The sequence below is a fragment of the Peromyscus leucopus genome, chromosome 13, assembly GCF_004664715.2.
Source record: "Peromyscus leucopus breed LL Stock chromosome 13, UCI_PerLeu_2.1, whole genome shotgun sequence".
Taxonomy (NCBI): Eukaryota; Metazoa; Chordata; class Mammalia; order Rodentia; family Cricetidae; genus Peromyscus; species Peromyscus leucopus.
In genome coordinates, this window is record NC_051074.1 from 49,416,477 (window position 1) to 49,431,021 (window position 14,545).

The following is a 14,545-nucleotide window of genomic DNA, read 5'->3' on the forward strand; positions in this document are numbered from 1 at the left end:
TAATGTCACGCGCCCTTACATGATGGGAGCCCAGCGCTCCCACGTAATGAATCTCTCCTCTGGTAATCATTCACCAGTGTGTGTTATGACCTGTGTATTTTTTGCTGTGCTACACACTTCCAGACTTCCACAGTGACTTGTCGGCACCTAGGAAAAAATGAAATGGATATGACCCATCTCTTTGAGACATGCCCTCTCCAGCGGCCTTTCGTCTTGGTTAAGAGAAAGAGTAGGTGGGACCCCCTGGAATGGCCACGGGGGGCTGTGATGTGACTCCAGGTCGGTCTCCCAGGCAGATTAGTGTAGGCGTGCCAAGCCTGAAGCATTCTTGCTATGTTAAGCCCCAGCGTTGGGTCCAAGTGGCTCCACCGTGGCCTCTGCCTTCTGCACCTCTTGTTGGCTGTGGTACAGTGAGCTGTGCAGGCAGCTTCTTTCTTCTTGAAGGCATGGGTGCGAGTGGTGGCACCATTCGACATCTGGACACCCCATGGGTTCCTGCTGACTCTGGGGTGACGGCAGGGCACAAGGCTATCGTCTGAGTCCCGTGGGTGAGTGTCGCCATCTGCAACTGCAATTCTAACCACGCGGTCAGTTGTAAGAAGGGGTTTATAACCAGCCTTGATTGCACTGAGGGATCGTGATGTCTAAACAACAGATGGGAAAACAACCAAGATTTCCACTCTCTACCTCTTCACTGGGGGAGTGAGCAGGGCTGAGGGAGTTGCTGGGTGGCCTCTCCGGTGGCTGTCTATAATTAGGGCAGACACTGCTTCCCGCCCCCATTTTCTGCTCTGGTTTTATGCACTCAGTCTAATCAGACCACAAACACTGTTTTGTTTGTTTGTTTGAATACTATGGCTCTTGAATTCTAGTGAAATCATTAATAGAACAGAAACACCTTGACCAGTATTACCAGATAAGATGAAGACTACCCAGTTACATACGGATTTCCCATAAACAATAAATAAGATTAATTGAAATACATCCTAAAATAAGATTGATTGAAATACATCCTAAGTGATACATATACATATACACATACATATACACATACACATACACATACACATACACATACACATATACATATACATATATATGTAAGATGCCTAGAAAAAAATGTGATGGGCTGGCCCGACACCTCATGGAGTGAAAAAGTGTTTGCTATGCAAGCCTGACCACCTGAGTTCATCTCTGGAACCGATGAAAGTTGTCTTCCAATTTCTAACCTGCATTGTACCACACAGGCAAGAGTGCACGCATACACACACACACACACACACACACACACACACACACACACACACACACATGCCCATGCACTATATACACACACAATAATAATAAAAAACCTCAAATGTGATAAATTTACATAATGCAGTATTTTTACATTGTTTTACCATTTTGAAGTTAACAGTTCAGTTGTACTAAGTACCCTCACAGTGTTGTGTAACCACTACACATTCCCAGAACTTTCTCATGGCAAACTCTATACCTTTAACAGTAACTGCCAATTCTTCTCTCCTTCTTGCCTCTGGAACTCCCTAACCTACTTTCTGTCTGTATGAATTTGTCTGTTCTACATACGTTATATAAGTGGATCCACAGACGTTTGTCCTACTTGGCTTATTTTACTTAGCACAATGTTTTCAAAATCCATTCATGTAACACGTGTCAGAATGTCATTCTTTTGAAAGCTGAATAATGTTCCTTTGTATATAATAGACATTTTTGTTTATCCTTTTTATCTGTTTATGGGCATTTGTATGTTTCCTCTTTTTGACTGTAGAGAATGATACTGTTCTGAACACAGCTGCCACACGAATCTGGACTTTCAATTATTTTGGGTATATAGACCAAGCAGTAGAACTATAGATTCACATGATGACTCTGTTTACCACCTTGAGGAACTGATGTACTATTTTCCTGAGTGGCTGCGTGGGCCATTTAAAAAATATTAATTAAAAATAATTACACTATTAAACGCCCCTCCCCCAATTTCCTTCTTTCTACCCCTCCCAAGTCCCCTCCTCAAACTCCCTCCCAAATTCATGGTCTCCTCTTCTTTACCCATTGTTGATGCCAATACACATAAGTGAATAAATACAAATACAACCCTCTGGGTCCGTTCCGTGTTCCTACATGTATATGCTTCTGGGGGTGACCACTTGGTATTGAATAACCAACCAGGGGGCTTATCCCAGGAAGATTAATTCTCTCAACAGTCGTTAATTGCTTATAGTTCTTCGTCTAGGATGGGTCCTATCAGCTCTACTCCACCTATTTAGGAACGTCAACTAATGTCGGACTTGTTAAGGTCTTGTTTAGGCAGCCATGTTGTTGAGATTTCATGGGCATAGCTTCCCTGTCATAGCTAGAAGAAAACTCTCACAGCAGACGTCCTGGTCCTCTGGCTCTTAGAGTCTTTCCAGCCCCTCTTCCTTGATCTCTCCTGAGCCTTAGGTGTAGGAAGTGAGCTGTAGGTGATCAGTCAGGGTCGGGCACCCCACAGCCAGTTGCTCTCTGCATTTTTGACTACTTGTGGTTTTCTGTAATTGTTTCCTCCTGCTTCACAAAGAAGTTGGTTTGATGAGGGGTGAGATCTACATTTATCTACGTGTGGCGACTAGGTCCCTGGTAGGAAGCAGGTCTGGGCCATGGAACTATTTTATTGGCTAATCCTGGCAACACTTCAACTGTTTCAACAGATTTTTCATTTGAATATTTTGTTTAATTAAGAATACCGTCATTAAATAGACACTGATAGTGCCTACATCCTCACTGGCACTTGTGGACATGGTTTCTCTGCCCGGACTCTCAGAGGTTATAGACAGTAGCTGTGGGTCTTTGGGCTTACTATTTGTACAGCACAGGCACCCGAACACTCCTGGAAGCCAGAGATCAAAATTCACTCAGCCTGAGTCATGGCTTCCCAAGGTCACAGAATTGGAGTCAGAACTGAGTCTTGAACCATGATCTCTCAAGATCCCCAAAACAGCGTTTTCTTTTTCTTCCTTCCTTCCTTCCTTCCTTCCTTCCTTCCTTCCTTCCTTCCTTCCTTCCTTCCTTCCTTCCTTCCTTCCTTTCTTTCTTTCTTTCTTTCTTTCTTTCTTTCTTTCTCTTTCTTCTTTCTTTCTCTTTCTTTCTTTCTTTCTCTTTCTTTTTTCTTTCTCTCTTTCTCTCTCTTCCCTCCCTCTCTCCCTCCCTTCTTCCTTCCTTCCTTCCTTCCTTCCTTCCTTCCTTCCTTCCTTCCTTTCTTTCTTTCTTTCTTTCTTTCTTTCTTTCTTTCTTTCTTTCTTTCTCCCTCTCAGCATGTCCAAGTTCAAGGAAAGTGGAGGACTGGGAACTTCAAAACCTTAGGAGTGTTCTTTGAACACCCACGGGCCTTAAATACAGTTGGCTCCAAAGAGCAACAGGAATTCTCGAGGAGGGGAGGATGAGGAGGTCAGGGAGATGAGAAGAGGAAGAGATTAGGCTAGCCCAGGTGGTCAAGCTGAACTGCCAGGGTAGTAGTGTTGACAGTTGGCCACCTGCACACCTAGTCAGCAAGACAGAGTGAGCCGGGGGAAAGCTGTGTTTTGGTTCAAGGCAGAAGCAGTCAAAGGCTTCATTGTGAGATTTATTAGTGGAACTTTGCTCCAAACTGCTGCACCCTAGCTCTGCAGACAGCTCTGGCAGTCTTGCGGGGCAGACAGAACCACATTTCTGGGTGAGGCTGAGCCTGGGAGTGGAGGTGGGTCCCTGGTGCATGCCTGCTGGGCCAGTGAGGAGCTTGGTGAAGGACTTTCAAGGGGCCACTGCCCAGATTCTCACATCTCCAATGCCTGACCCCAGGACTTCACTTCTGCAGTGACTCAGGCCTTTCTGCAGAGGCCTGGGCTCCTGTGTGTGCATGGGATCAGACAGGGCCCGAGTCTGGGCTTGTGTACTCTGATCCTGCCCTGTGGGTTCTCTGTGGAAAGTTGAATGTGATGCATTGATGTCCTGGGATACTGGAAGAGGTGAGCAATGGCTCTGCCCACATTTCTTTAGCCAAGGAGCCTGTATTTTGTTTGTTTGTTTGCACAGCCCTTGAAAACTTGTGGGGACTGGAAGAATGCGTCTCTACTCACACACATCCACACAGACACACTCTGGAGGACACACCATCTCCAGGTTTGTTCCTGGCAGGGAAGGGAGAGGAAGCAGGTGTCTTTCTCTGGATAAACTCCAGGAATAATTTGGATCGTGGCTCTCCCCTGAGGTTTCTTGCTGAGGTCTCCAGGGAGGACTTGGAAGGAATAACCTTCTTCCAGGAGCATCTTCTCATAGTCACAGAGAAAGCCCAGGAATAAAGGCGGGCTAGCCTAGTGCATTGTGGGGCGATCCATGAGGATGTGCAGGAGTGCTGAGCCGTGGGGATTCAGAGCCTAGCTCCACCTTTATCTCCACTCTCAGGACCCTGTCCAGTTAGCTGCCGATGGGAATGGGCACTGAAGTTACTGTCAGGCCCTTGGGAAGACATCAGGGTAGCTCTGAACCCATGACAGGCAGCAGGGTCTATTCTGTCCTTTGTTCCTAATCCTGCCTCACATGCTCTCCCCTGAGGGATATATATATATATATATATATATATATATATATATGTGTGTGTGTGTGTGTGTGTGTGTGTGTGTGTGTGTGTGTGTATGGAATTCTGCTTAGCTGGGCCAGGAGTTATATAGCCTGAAGCCCTTGAGAATGGAAATAGACTCAGGTTGATGCTGTTTCTAGGTCCGCTCCGCTCCCACACCCCATCCCCACCACCAATGTGGTAGGGAAGAGATAGACAACCTCCAGATGGACCCTGTTCCCTGAAGCATAGGCCGGTTCCAACTGCATTTCACTGGCCTGCCTCCTCTGAGGATGTCGTAAACATTTCCAGAAGGATACAGATAAGAAAAAAAAATTTAAAAAAAAGTTCTTACATAAACACTAGATGGCTAGCAACTGGGAGATGTTATTAGTTTATTAAGATTTTAAAAATACCCAAAGCTCCGCGAAAGGAAGGAAGAGATGTGCTCTCATTTCACCCTCTGTTCCTGTTGCAGGGGTCAGAAACACGATAGAAGCCGGGGTCTCGGGAGACTTGTGAAGTCCACGAAGATCACAGGAAGGGCGGAGAGCGAAGTCGCAGATCTGACTGTGGTGACCTCCGGAGGCCTGGGAGGGGCTGGAGGGTGGCTGCTCCTTCTGAAGATGAAGGGAAGCCACAGACTCATGTAGGTAAGAGCGAGCCTCCTCACCCTGCCCTTCAGTCACCAGTGTGACCTTCGCCCACAGTGACCACATTCTTAATGACTGCTTTGTGTCCTGGGAAGGCGCTGACCTCTTCCTCTCAGGATCCGCAAAGCTTTCTCTGGGGGCGTCTTCCTTAGCTCCTCCCTCCTCCCTTCAGGAGTCAGAGTAAACAGCATTATCTCGGAGGCTCTTCCTTGATGACTTATTCAGAGACAACAATCCTGATGATCCCTGATAGAGGCACCTGCTAATTGGCATCCCTGCATTTCCGGTAACCAGTCCTGACTCCCAGTGTTTGGTGGTTGATTATCTGTTATTTTGTTCTTCCCCAGGAGTGTAAAAAGTCAGGAAGTGCTCAAAAACATTTCTCAAATAAAATGATCCGGTCAAATTTCCTTTTTGGGGTGTGTGTGTGTGTGTGTGTGAATAAAGCCCAGGGATGAGGTAAATTCAGCTCTGGTCTGTAGCTTCCTCAGGGAGTCGGTCCTCCTAAAGCTCTACCTGGCTTTCCTTGGTGAGTCATCCCCGGTGGCGGGGGTGGGAACTAAAGAGTACTACCTTGGAGTGCATCTGGCTTCCTTTTGCCTTCGTTGTCCAAAGTCTGGTTTGTTTCGAATCCAATAACCAAAAAGCAGGGTCCTGAATCCGTTTGTGAGGCTGGGTGTGACAAGATATTCTCTGTGATAATCAAAGAAAGGGAACAGCTGCCTCACAGGAAGTAGGCATGGAGGTACAGACAATCCAGCGGTTGACTGGAGATCTTAGTACAATGGCAGGACCAGGTCCACCACCCTAACGTGGACCATGCTGACCTTAGGAGATAACGCCTGTTTACTGGTCACATGTGGTCTTCTTCCCTTCGCTGCAGACTATGGCTGCCCACAAGGACTATCCTGTGGGCCCATTTGAATAAAGTGACTGCTGTCTAAAGGGATGCAGGGACTAGAAGGCTAAGGGCCAGATCAAGGTGAAGATAGCGTGGTGTGTCCAGAACGACTCAGTTAAGATGGCAGCCACTGAATATCTGTGGAACAACAAATAATCAATGACCGTGGCTGTTATGTAGCTGGTTCTGGCAGTAAGTCTCTTTTGTGTGATTCTATATAAATGTCCCTGGGATGAAGAGTGTGTGCTCTTGCCCAGAATGGATAAAGCATGTCTTTGATTCTGCCCTTGGGTCTCTCCATCTGTGGACTTAGGGTGTTTATTTCCCTTTGTTGTTTGTGGGTTGTTTTTTGTTTGTTTGTTTGTTTTTGTTTTTTGTTTTTTTGAGACAGGATTTCTCTGTGTAGTTTTGGTGCCTGTCCCGGATCTCACTCTGTAGACCAGGCTGGCCTTGAACTCAGAGATCCACCTGACTCTGCCTCCTGAGTGCTGGGATTAAAGGCGTGCGCCACCACCACCGCCACCACCACCACCACCACCACCACCCCACCCCCGGCCCATTATATAAATTTTTTAATATAATTTTTGTTGAGTTTTTGGGAATTTACCATCATGCACTCCAATCCAGCTCATTTCCCAGTCCCTCCATATCCACCTTCCAGCCCTGTACTATCCTCCCAAAAGAAAATTTAAAAAATAATACTTAAACACACACACACACACACACACACACACACACACACACACACACACACACAAACCACTCGGCTCCTCCATCCTTTCCGCCTCTCCAACACCTCTTCATCCATCGTGGTGGCATTGGAAGCTGCGGAGTGTCACAGTAGACCCTTTTGTCCACACAGCTTTACTTGCAAAATGCTCATCGCAATGAGTTGTTGGTCTGGTTCGAGGCCCCTGGCTTCTGGCACATCATCAGCACTGGACCCTTCTCAACAAAACTCCTCCTGGATCCCACTGTCTCAGTTAGGCTTTCTATTGCTGTGAAGAGACACCATGACCTCGGCAAGTCTTATATAGGAAAACATTTGACTGGGGTGCCTCACTTCCAGTTTCAGAGGTTCAGTCCATTGTCATCATGACAGGAGGCATGGACGCGGGAAGGCAGGTGTGGTGCTGGCTACATCCTGATCAGATGGCAGTGGGAAGTGGACCGAGTGTTGCTGGAGGGCTTCTCTCCAGGTTCCCCAAGCCCCGCAGTCCCACAATCCACTTATAAAATAATCACTCAGACGCTTATATCACTTATAAACTGTATGGCCGTGGCAGGCTTCTTGCTAACTGTTCTTTTATCTTAAATTAACCCATTTTTATAAATCTATACCTTGCCACGTGGCTGGTGGCTTACCGGCGTCTTCACGTGCTGCTTGTCCTGGCGGTGGCTGCAGTGTCTCTCCCCTCAGCCTTCCGCTTCCCAGAATTCTCCTCTCTCCTTGTCCCACCTACTTCCTGCCTGGCAGCCTACTTCCTGCCTGGTCACAGGGATTGTGGGTTCGTGTCCCACCCGGGGTACCAGGAAGGCAGAGGAGAGAGACACTGCAGCCACCGCCAGGACAAGCAGCATGTAAAGACGCCGGTAAGCCACCAGCCATGTGGCAAGGTATAGATTTATAAAAATGGGTTAATTTAAGATAAAAGAACAGTTAGCAAGAAGCCTGCCACGGCCATACAGTTTATAAGTAATATAAGTGTCTGAGTGATTATTTTATAAGTGGATTGTGGGACTGCGGGGCTTGGGGAGCCTGGAGAGAAGCCCTCCAGCAACAAATGGCGCCCAACGGCTCGAGTTTCCACCTTAAACCTGAGAATATTTAATAACCAATTCTAAACAGAGCCAAAACCAGGTTCCTGCTTCTTGTCTCATATGGGCAGCTAGACACTGCAAAACGCGGGTTTGAACACTGGCGGGTTCCTGGTGTGTGCGTTTGACCAGCAGTATGGTGGAAATGAGGTTTCTGCCAGCGGCACATTATGCTGTGTGGTAGATTTAGTCTTTACTAGTATTAAAAAAAAAAAAAAAGAGGTTTCTGGACTACACGCTGCTTTGATAAAAGCGTAGACCCACTATTTCTGAGACTTGATGACTCACAGAACTGGCGGAAAACGCCATGTTGGTAAGCCGAAATGGGCGGAGCCAGCAGCCACAGCGCCATTTCAGTCTTAAAATACTACAGTTTAAAGCAATAGGCTAAGGTAATATAAAAAATAAGCCACGTAAAGATGGCTACCACACAGAGAATCTGGATTATGTTCTCTTTGATATTCATAACTGAAGAAAACATTTGATTGCAAAAGTTGTTGAGTTATGCCAAAATGTATATTTTAAAGGTACCTTGACTTCAAAATTTGGATTTAAGGATATGTTGCTTTGGAAAAGAGGTTCTGCTTTTGTTTCCACAGAAAGCCAGAGGCTGTGGATTTGTTCCAGATTAAGATACATCAGGTTTCACCAGCCAAGACCCCCTGAAAGGTCTCTAATGACACCATGGCCCAGATGATCCAACATCCAGAGCGGTTTCAAGGCAACTGGTTCACACAATACAGCCTCATGCACTACCCCATAGGCCTAAAATTTTCTTTGTGTCCCCATAAGATACAGAGCCCACTTCCAGCAGGAAGTAGTAAGAGATGCTACGCCCAAATTCCCAAATATACCAAGCTGGCTTTAGAGGTGGAATTGGCTCACTCCCCCTCTAAACCCAGACATATTGCTTAAAAAAAATGGTTAAGAGATTCTTGTGTCCCAAATCAGAAGAGCCCTCTGGTGTGGGACAGAAAAAAACCAATATTTTTATTTAAAACAGGTTGATTATAAATGTGATCTCTTTCTAAAAAAGAAAAGGGCATATGATATAGATATATAGGAGGATATAGAGATGATAAGATAAAAGGGTAGATTAATGAGCCTACTTTTAAAGAACAACTTGTTTAAAATGTTTTACATTGGTATAGATTTTAGTTTATTGATACAAACTTGAAGTTAATTTTGTTATACTGTATATATATATTTCTATTCTTGTTTGAGGTATTATATTTAACTCATTTAAAATTGTAATGGATAATTAAAAATAAATTAATAATTAGTCATCTATGATAATCATATTTGTAGCCATGTTAGTTAAGTCTTCTAGGTATATACATAGATATATTTCAGATAGATAGGTAATCTTCAAACACTTCATAGACCTAGAGAATATGGCATTTAAATAACTTAGAATTCTGTTGACATGAGACACAATTGTTCCTGGCTGCACCAATTGATCCCAAGAGAATGTTGGGCTTCTAAGACATTTCCATTTGGAAGTTTGTCTTCTTGGCACAAAATGGCCTACTGGGCAAAGAACTGCCCTTGCCTTGACGGCTGACAGTACAAATGCAGTGCTGTCCTTTCTGGACAAGCGGGACACAAGGAAAGCGACCACTGTTCTCTGCCAAGACAGGGTAAGATGGTCTTTCAGAATTCCTGCTTCTGAAAATGGTCTGTCAGATACTCTAGGCCTGTAGCCAATTTAAATGCACCAACAATGCTGAGAAACATTAGGTGACTGTCCAGGCTGCCAGCTGTCTTGGTCTACTTTTGCAAGATTCCTGAAAGTTGCTTGCATCCATCTACCATTTCTCAAGTACCATTATGTTCCTTCTCAGGTCTTTGATGTGGTTGAAAACTAGATAGTTGTAATTTCCTCAGTTATGATAAAAGATAAGTTAGATATAAAACCTTAAACTCACAAATCTAAGATAGATAGGACATCTTCTTTAATATTGTAACTATAATTCTTGCTCGGTAATTGTTTTGTTATATGTAATTTTACCATGTTAAAGTTAAAACCTTCCTTTTTAAAAAAAGAAAAAAAGGGGAAGTGCTGTGGATATTGCTCTATATAAATAAAACACTGATGGCCAGTGACCAGGCAGGAAGTAGGTTGCCAGGCAGGAAGTAGGTGGGACAAGGAGAGAGGAGAATTCTGGGAAGCAGAAGGCTGAGGGGAGAGACACTGCAGCCACCGCCAGGACAAGCAGCACGTGAAGACGCCGGTAAGCCACCAGCCATGTGGCAAGGTATAGATTTATAAAAATGGGTTAATTTAAGATAAAAGAACAGTTAGCAAGAAGCCTGCCATGGCCATACAGTTTATAAGTGATATAAGCGTCTGAGTGATTATTTTATAAGTGGATTGTGGGACTGCGGGGCTTGGGGAACCTGGAGAGAAGCCCTCCAGCAACAACTGAGAGTCACACTGAGGGAAGCTTGAGCACAAGAGACCTCAAAGCCTATTCCCACAGCAACATATTTCCTCTAACAAGTCCACACCTACTTCAGCAAGGCCACACCTACTTCAGCAAGGCCACACCTACTTCAGCAAGGCCACACTCCTAATAGTGCCATTCCCTTTGGGGGCCATTTTCTTTCAAACCACCGTATCTGCCATTGCCTGGAGTCATGGAGATCTCACGGCCATGGTTCCACAGGATCAGTCCCCTCATGCACTCTGGCAGGTCATGGATGGGGTAGATGCTGGGATCGCCCCCCTCAGGCAAGGGGCAGAACTAGCTCTTCCACACCCATGGAGAGGGGTGGGACCAGCTTTCCTGGGTGTGAGGCCAGCTCTCCCATGAGAGATGGGGCCAGTTCTTCTCTTACAGTGTTCAGCAAGGGGCAGGGACAGCTCTCTCAGGGCCAGCATAGGTTGGTCTGGCTGAGTATAGCCCTTGGAGTTCAACATACATGGGTCCTATGGTCCCTGTAGTATCTTGGGCCATAGCGATGAACACAGATCCCAGCTGCAGCAGGATCATGAAACCAGACATGGCCCTTGGCAGCAGCTTGGGCCAGGACATCACCATGGCCCCGGTGGAAGCACAGGCTACCCAGATCAGTCTGGCTTCAGCAGCAGCATGATCCTAGGACACCAACACGGTCTCAGGGGACTGACCAGACCCCAGGTATCTGCATGGGCCTTGGTTATAACAGGAGCCCCGGACATCAAATCAGACCCTGGCTGCATCTGGGCCTGGATGACATCATGGCCGTAGGTGTCAGCATAGACTACTCAGATCTGCATGGTCCCCAGGCCCAGCATGGCTCTTGGACACTAACGTGGACTCAGCTGGGCATCCAGGTCCTGAGCATCTGCTTGGTCTTCGGTGGTAACTGCAGCCATGGACATCAACACAGACCCCAACTGCTTTAGGGCTACAGACCTAGACATGGCCCTTGGCAGCAACTCAGGCCTGGATGTAATCATGGCACCGGGTGGCAGTGCAGGCCACTCAGCTCGGCATGGCTCTGGCAGAGGCACAGCCCTGGCCTCAGGTGGCCACACAGACCCAGACCTCAGGCATCCATGTGGCCTTTGGTGGTAACATAGGCCATGGATGCCAACACAGACCCTGGCTGTGGTAGGACTATGGGCCCAGACATGGCCCTCAGCAGCAGCCTGACGTCACCATGGCTCCTGGTGGCAGCATGGGCTTCTCGGATCTGCATGACATAGCTGGAGCATGGCTCTAGGGCACCAGCATGGCCTCAGGTGACAGGCCAAACCCCAAGTATATGGTGGTAGCAGGAGCCACAGACATCAACACAGACGCTGGCTGCAGTAGGGCCATGTGGTGATATTTTATTTGTGCTGAAATGTGGCGACATTTTATTTGTATGTTAACAAATAAAGTTTGCCTGGAGATCAGAGGAAACAGCAAGCTGTTTTAAGTAAACACAAAAGTCAGGCTGTGGTAGACAGGAAGTAGATCACATTTGGAAGCTGCAGAGTTGGTGAGGTAAGGTTGGCTGGTGGCTTTCCCTGTTTCCCTCCCTGATCTCTAAGGCCTTCACCCCAATACCTGGCTCTGTGTTTTTCATTTATTTATTTATTTATATTTTATTTTATTTTACAATACCATTCAGTTCTACATATCAGCCACGGGTTCCCCTATTCTCCCCCCTCCCACCCCCTCCTCTTACTCCCAGCCTACCCCCCATTCCCACATCCTCCACTGTCTTTTTTATTTAATAAGACCATTTAGAAATTTGTCTACAGGGCCATGAACCTAGACATGGCCCTCAGCAGCAGCCCAGGCCTGGATGTCACCATGGCTCTAAGTGTTAAGCAGGTCACCCACGTCAGCCTGTTCCTTACCCCTTTGCTTCTTCAGCTCTGTCTCTTTCCACAGCACATGGATCGCTCTGCTTCTCTTTCTCTTCCATCTCTCCAGCATATATTTACTCATCATAATGATGTCTACCCACCTGGTGCTGTGAGGACCCAGGCGGGCCTGTGGCTGTCTTTCACCTGCCTGAGCTGAGAGTTCCATGGTATGAATATTTTTATTTATTCAATTGAGCATTATTGGTGAAATTATTAAGGCAACTCCACGTAGTTAAAAGGGAGGTTTATTTTGTGGGGTAACGTACAAGTGAAGGGATAGGCTACAGGGTCTGGGAAAGGTATGACGCAGTCTCACGGTGTTCTTTGGAGAACTCTGCTCCGTCCACCTCCAGCGTCCAGGGTCCAGGAACCAAGAACCAAGAGAGCCCGCGCATGTGGATATTAGGTCTTCAAGGTCCTCTCTTGGCCCCCCTTGTGGGCGTGACAGTTACTGAAGCCTCAATGGGGGTTGGAACTTCCAAGTCAAAGCTGGAATGGCTACCCACTACAGAGCATCAGGATTTTATTGATTTTTTTTGTGTGTATGTGGATATGGTCTCTGTATGGTCGCATGTGCAGGCACCTGTGGATGCCACAAGAGGGAACTGAGTCCACAGGGAAGTGTAAACCCCTCATCAAAGAAACCTCTCTGTAACTGACGGAGACCATTAGAGAAAACCACAATCAGTGAAACTGTGGGGTTGTGGAGTTGCTGTAAGTTGGGGACTTACAACATACCCCTGCACCTAAAGCTCAGGGAACATTGTGGAATCAGGTGGTGGAAAGATTGTAAGAGTCAGAGGATCGGGGCTTTGCCGTGAGATTGTGTCTCCTAGTGCTGTCAGAAGCTACACCCGTAAAGTCCCACCAATGTGACTTCCTAAAAAAAAGAACGATCTGAGCAAGGACAACACCAGTAGATATGCCAACATGGGTAGAGGAGAGAACACAGGGCCTCCACCCTACACAGAGAACTACAGCCAACCAAGGAATGCCAAGAGCAGAAGAAGAAATCTTCCCCAGGGAAGAGCACACCAAATGGTTATCCAATACCAAATAGTCGGCCCTGAAGACATACATACATGTAACAGTATACGGACAGAGTCAATTATATTTAGGAATGTATATGGATATAGATATACACATATGCGTATAACAACAATTAATGGAAAAAGAGACCATAGATTTGAAAGAGAGCATAGAGGGGTATATGGGAGGGTGTGGAGGGAGAAGGAAAGGCATAATAATTATCTCAAATGACTCAAAAAATAAAAAAATAAATGAAAACCCAACCTAGAGAATGGAAGAAAACATCTGGAAATCCCATATCCATTTAGGGACTAATACCCAGGCTATAGACCAGTGGTTCTTAGAACAGAAAGAGCAACAGGATTCCCTGGTGGGTTTTTTTTGAAATAAAGAACCCCTGGGCCCTGTCCCCAGAGCTTCTGATTCAGTAGACCTGGGATGGAACCCAAAATGTGCATCTCCAGTAAGCTCCCGACTGATGCCAGTGCTGCTGGCCTGGGGCCAGGCCTGGAGAGCTCTCCCAGGCCTTGAGGCCATCAGAGAGGTTGAGAATCAAGAGTCAGAGAAGAAAGGAAGCAGCAAGAAATCTGAAGTGACCGATCCAAAAGAGGGATCTCAGCTTCTGAAGTTTGTCAGGTAAGATCCACCGGTAGTTAGATATTCCCAGCGGCCAGATGAGCCATTGTTGACTTCAGGATATCTTCATTTTTATAAAATGTTGACAAGTTGTACAAGCTACTAACTCCAGTGTTGAGTAATATTGTCTCAAGAGAATGACAAACCATCTCAGTTTATCCAGAATGAAGGTCATTTGTATTCTCTCCGAATTCATATGTTGAAAGTCTAACTTCCTCTGAGATGGTATTAGGAGGTCATGGGGTCTTTGGGTAGTAACTAGGTTTAGATTAGGTTGCGAGGACGCGGCAGTCAAAGAATCTCACCAAGGAAAGCACACATGAGGGAAGGAAGCTATCTACAAACCAGGAAGCCACCAAATGGGCTGGTTTCTTGATATTGGACTTCTCAGCTTCCAGAAGGAAAAGCATTAGATGGTTAGGTTGCCTGATCTAAGACATCCTCTTGTGGCAGTCCAAGGTGACTAACAGGGAGTATTTCCCAGGACACAAAACTCTGAGTGGTAAAATCCAGAAAAGTGTCCAGCACACGGGACGATCTGGTTACCCAAATCCCGGCCCTCTTTGTCTTCA

The 14,545-nt window shown here is 46.3% G+C and overlaps 1 long non-coding RNA gene across 1 annotated transcript; it reads left to right on the forward strand.

Moving 5' to 3' along the window:
• The first annotated feature begins 357 nt into the window (after nucleotides 1–357).
• On the forward strand, nucleotides 358–5,655 carry LOC119088953. The gene is made up of 3 exons (XR_005092716.1): nucleotides 358–548; nucleotides 5,070–5,244; nucleotides 5,417–5,655. It is a non-coding gene; the product is annotated as an uncharacterized LOC119088953 (long non-coding RNA).
• The last annotated feature ends 8,890 nt before the right edge of the window (nucleotides 5,656–14,545 follow it).